This window comes from Gavialis gangeticus, unplaced genomic scaffold (genome assembly GCF_001723915.1).
Source record: "Gavialis gangeticus isolate Ggan-Ray unplaced genomic scaffold, GavGan_comp1, whole genome shotgun sequence".
Classification (NCBI taxonomy): Eukaryota; Metazoa; Chordata; order Crocodylia; family Gavialidae; genus Gavialis; species Gavialis gangeticus.
The window spans coordinates 24567983-24573982 of NW_017729008.1; the positions used below are offsets into that span (position 1 = coordinate 24567983).

The window sequence follows — 6000 nt, forward strand, 5'->3', positions numbered from 1 at the left end:
CGGAGTCTGTTCACACCAACTGTATTCTCCTCCACCAGAAATCATATTCAGATCACAGGATTTCACACCCCAAGAGGTCCAGTTCTTTTGAGCCTGGAAACTTAGAAGACACTTGGCCAAAACAGCCAGGATTTGTCAGCTTTAGGCTCTGGTTTGTGACAACCACTCAATTTACATCCAACATTTTCACAGTTTATGCCAGAAAACATAAATCCTGCCTAGGTTGCTCATTCAGCTGACCGCTCTTTCCCCTGATGCACAGCTCAAACACCTTTCCCTGGCTCCCCTTGTAGTGGAGAGGAGAGAGATTAAACCCCTCCTTCTCATACCGGAAGTATCTTCTCCTCAACAGGCCCCTTACTTCTTCAAAATTGAAAGTCCTGCTGCTATTTGCAGCCCTTTGACCTCACTCTGGGATTTACATCACCCCCACATGAACCATATGAACAGATAAATCAAGAACTGGAAAGCTGCCTGAGATTTGGAATATGTTTTGTTTCTTTAGAAAGATCTTCTTGGTAAACGGGGATACTGAGTTATCAGTATGAAGATGTCAAAAAATAAGTACAGTAGCAAGTTCCTCGTGGTTTGGCAACTGTCAGTCCTTCCAGATCATGGTGTATGCGCAAGAGGTCACTTTGATGCATATGCTTAGACGGGAGTATGGAAGAGTGGAGGTTGCCCAAACAGCAGGCTCCTCATAGGTGATGGACAAAAGAAGAGTTGGAAAACTAGGTTTCTCTGGTAAACAAAGGCAGGGGAGGGGTGTTTTGCTGTAAGAAAAGACACAAAACCAAGGCAAACCTGAGCTACATGTAACCACCACTGTTAACAGGGGAAGAGTGCTACTGGTGATGTGCACAACTTAAAGAAGCTTTTTAATATAATGTATGCAGTCACGAAGATATGAACTAAAAAACCCAGAGATTCACAATTCACACTAACAATTCAAAACCTAATTTCAGGGTCCTTTGAGAGTAATGCAAAGCATCCCTTAAACGGTGATGTCAAATGTGAGAGACAGGAGAGGAGATCCCTTTAATTCCTGATTACAATTGAAACAGAGAAGCTATCCAATCCCTTTAATCTAGCATCCCAAGTCTTTGGCAAATATCTTAATTACTGTTTGCAGTGACAGTAAATTAAACTTGGCCAATTAATTTTAAGTAACAGAAATGTACTTTCTTAGCAAAGTCCTCAATGTGCGTATTGTATGAAAGGCAGACTTTCTGTTTGCATTTTCTTTTATATTTCATTTTGCTTAAAATATTTTCCTTAAAGCAATACAAAACCTTCAAGATTGAGATAACTGCTTTTCCCACCATACAGGGAACACAAGAGAATTTCACTCCCGTCTCAGTCAAAACTGCAGCTCACCATTACATATGCAGTTAGTCCATCATTCTTGAAAAATCCAGGAGAAAAAACGTATATCTTTTCTGTTGCTAAAATGAGTTTGAACACCTAAGACAAGACGAAAATGCTTATTTCTTTTGCTGAAATATCTTTCTAAATCAGTGGTCTAACATTTTATTAAGGACCTGGCACACCAGAGCCTTTTCAAAATGCATTTTCTACCCCTTCCTAATGCATACTTCCCTCACTGCCCCAGACAAACCTTTCCTGACAATGGTCCCGTTTCAGAGAAAAGCTCTTATGACATGCTTCATAATAAAGACGGTCCTCATTTGCAGACCATCTTGAGAAGAGCTAGTAGTTAAAAACATGTGCAGACACTTAAAAGAAACATCAATTTGGAGTTTAGTTGGTTAAGAGAAATGCTAAATCAGGGCTTGCTGATTGCTGAAGCCAACTGACGGGTGGCTTCTATATTTAGGATCCTCCTTACACCTGTCAAGAGACAGAGAGAGAGAGAGAGCCAGAGAAAGAGAAAGTGTATGCAGCAGAGCAAGCAATCCATAGCCTCATCTCTTGTAGCAAAGAGCTAAAAATAAAAGCAAAAACAGCATGAAGAAAACAGAGCAAATACTTATTATTTATATTACCCAGTTGTTGTGTGACATGCTGTCAGAAAGCACAGTCTAAACAGTGTGGACCTCATTAGCTATCGGGGATTGTAGGTTCCCATAGGAAGCCACAAAGATACTGGAGGTTGGATTCAGTCCAAGTGTGTCAAACCTGGGCCGTTCAGGTGGATCCAGCTTCCTACTGCTTCTTAGCAGGATACACTATGCCCTGACTGCAGGAATTAAATCCCAAATTGAACTCCAGTTAATATTCCACTGAGATTTTTAGCAATGGCACTAGACACTGGCATTCTGCAGTTTGACTGGCATCTGGCTAAATTCAAGCTGTCCTCAAAATGCTGACCTGACAGTATTTCTTTTGACACCGAAGACTGGTAGATACCTATACAAATGCAAGAGAAGAGAAAGCAAACTATCATCTTGTGCAACAACATACAATAACTTAATTAAAGAATCCCATGATGGATTCCTCAGTTCCTTTATCTTTAAGCAAAATAAAATAACAGTCATGGTAAAATGTTGCAAGATCCAGCTGTAACAGTAACTTTAGTTCAAAACACATGTATATTTTTTTCTTCCTATGCAGCCTGTACCACTCCCTCATAATTTCTGATCTCTTCCTAATACCTGAGGAAAGAATTGTTCAGTCTGCATTGTTGTATGAAATCAAAAGCACAGACTGGAATGAGAAAAACAACATTATTTAGACTGATTTTATAAATAATGTATGTCCTTGCTAATCAGGCCCTGACAACTCCTCAATAATTAACCCTAAAGCTGACCAATTTGTTTAACCCCCATCTCCAGAACAACCAGAATTAACCCAGGAGCAAGAACACACAATACTGGGTTCTGAACTTGTTGTTATGACTCAGGACAGAGACCCTGGAGTCACTGTAGATAGCTCTCTAACAACACCAGTACAGTGTGCAGCAGTGACCAAAAAAGCCAATAATATGTTCGGCATTGTTAAAATAGGAATAGAAAACAAACAGAAAATATCATCATGCCTTAAATCGAATCCATGGTGCACCCATATCTTGAATACTGTCTGCAGTTCCAGTCCCTGCACCTCCAAAAAAGATGTAGCAGAGCTAGAAAAGGCACAGAGAAGAATAAACAAAATGATCAGGGGCGTGGAGCAGTTTTCATACCAGGAGAGTAAAAAGGCTAGGACTCTTTAGTTTGGAAAGGAGAAGGCTAGAGGAGGGCTAGGGGGGAATATGAAAGAGGTCTGTAAAATCGTGAAGGGTCTGGACCCAGCGATTAGGGAACTGTTGTTCACCAAGTCCCAAAACACTAGAACTCGGGTGCACCCACTGAAAATTAGCAGGTTTAAAACAAGATAATTTTTTTTGACTACACGCAGTTGACTTAGCGAGTACATTGCCTCAGGAAGTGACAAAAGCAGATAACATAGCCAGGCTCAAAAAAGGATGGGATAAATTGGATGATTTATCATCCAATTGGATGGATGATTGATATATTAATGTCTATTGAACAGAACAGCTGGAAATATTTCCTCTAGTATCTCTAAATCAAGAATGGTGGCTACTAGGGGATACCTGGATCAATGCTCTCCCTCTATAGCAGCCATTTCTGCTACCATCAGAGACAGATTACTGGGCGAGATGGCCTATTAGGCTGACCTAATATGGCCCCTACATTCTTGTGTCAGAACTGGTATCAGATTCTTCCCATCCTCTGTCACGTAAGGAAATCTAATGGCCTTCAGTGTTCCCTAGTGATCACTAGGACTATTACAGACCAAACAGTGTGAGGCAGTTGCAATATCCAGTGCTATCCTAGAACACATACAGATGTTCCACTTCTACTGGGAGAATCAACTTTCTCCTGGTAGAAACCATGAGTGTACAGATATTCCAGCTGTTTCTCCTGGAGTTCCAGATGAAAAATAACTCGACTCCACCCAGGTGGAAGTCACTCCCAGGAGAACAAATGTCTGTACACTTTCCCATGGCTTACCTCCTCTGGGGGACCAGGAGAAGTGGGGCTGCAGAGAAAGGCTCCCTTGCCTTCCAGAGACTTTGATCACCCCAATCTAAACAAGGCCCATGGGGCAGCTGCTCCCACTCCTCCTGGGAGGGCAGAGGAGGACCAACTGCCAGCTGCTCCCTGCTGGCTCCTAACACACTGGAATTAAGAAGCTTTGCCACACTGCTCCAATACATTTGCCTCCCAAGCTCTGGGAGCTAAGTGAAGGGATCAGCACCACGAGTCCCTTGCCCACTTCTCACATCAGAGTCCCCAGTGTGATAAGGGGACAGGGGACTTTGACCCAGTGCTCCAGTCCCCCTGGGAATGGAAGGACTACAGCAGCCCTAGCTTTCTCCAGACTTGGATTATCCTAGTCTCAGAAACATGTAAAGAGCAGAGGAGAGGGCCATTTGAAGACTGAACATCTGTACTTCCCCTTTCCTGGAATCATTTCTAGCAGTGGAAATTTTCCACTGCTAGAAATAAAAGTTTGTACACAGCCAAAGAAGCAACATCTGTGTGCTTGCTAACAAGTGTATTTTCTGCACATGTATAAGACAGATATCTGACAGCCTTAGAGATAGGAGTCCTCACCTGGTGACAAAACAGGTATAACAATAGAGCAGGTAACTCCCTATATATCCTCACAAAATGAAACTTATTTCTCTCATCTGTCAGTTGTGAACTTTAACCAGCAGGCAATGTACAATCCATCTATACAGAACTAGATATAACCTAGCTATTAGCTGTGACTGATAAAGTCATAAGAAGCACCTGGATTCAGACAAAACTAACGCTGAAAAGAAGATATTCCATTCGCTGCAGATATAGGTGCAGTAATTCTATATGTTATCATTATATAGATATCTACCATTATTTCATCTATACCAACATCAGAGCAGATATTTTTTTTAATGCTGGGCTAAAAATCCAGCTCCACTTCAATCAATGTGACCTCTGACTTTGGCTTCAATGAAGCCAGGTTTTTATTCATAGTCTCAAAAACAGACAAGAGAAATGGTTCAATATTTGCTGGAAACAGGATCCAAAATAATCAGTCACCGAGTCTTGCTTGATATCAAACAAGGATAGATGCGTTAACCAAGTGACATGACATGCCCAAGGCCACATAGTTATTAGGAATTTAACAGAGGACCTCACTAATTTAGGTGGAAATAAAGGCAAAAGACCATGCAACAACAACAAGCACTAGAGGTTTTCTTTTATAGATACCTGGCTATCTTGTTTCTAATTGCATGGTACTAAATGGATTAAGACAGTGTTGATCATCTCTGCATTTAAAGAACACACTTAAAAAAGAATTACCACATGTAGAAAAGAGCAGGCATGTTATTGTTGCATAGTACGAATAGAAAGAAGCAAGACAAAAATAACATTTCAATCTCTTGTTCTGAGCAGTGGTTGGACTAGATGATCTTCTAGTCTCTTCCAGCCCTACCACTCTATGAATGTGTGTGCAGCTCCCACCAGTGGGATCCATATGAACATGTGCTAAAGCAGTATTTGGCCTGAAGCAATTATAAGGGTAAGGAAGGTGGATGCCAGTCACTTTATATAACTCCTGCAAGATGGGTAGAGTTGGATTAGGAACTGGGAGTCTGAGATACAGAAGTATCTCACGTTTTGAAAGTGAAACAGCAGCAACGCTGGATACACTGTGACAAAGTAACACTTCCAGAAACTAAAATGAACTACAGGAGGTCCCAATCCTGCAAATACCTTGATGAGTACACCCATGACTATGACTGGTACCATGCAACTCAAGCACTAGTCATATGAATACGTGGTTGCAAGAACAGCACCTTAAGAGAGAGATTGAACAAACCTCCCTAAAGCTGCTTACTAAAAAGGATAAAGGCTTGATTATATCCAGTATTATAAAGCAATTTCTACCAAATATAGAGGAAAATTATGATGCTTCTCCAGTCATCATTAATGGTACACGGACAGCTCTAGAAAGTGCTGCAAAACCTTATTATTTGGGAAGGCATTT

The 6000-nt window shown here is 41.2% G+C and overlaps 1 protein-coding gene across 7 annotated transcripts in view; it reads right to left on the minus strand.

The window, feature by feature from the left end:
• The window catches only part of CACNA2D1 (calcium voltage-gated channel auxiliary subunit alpha2delta 1), an 859989-nt gene that overhangs the window by 825594 nt on the left and 28395 nt on the right, over positions 1-6000 (minus strand). The gene's annotated exons all lie outside the window — the stretch shown is intronic.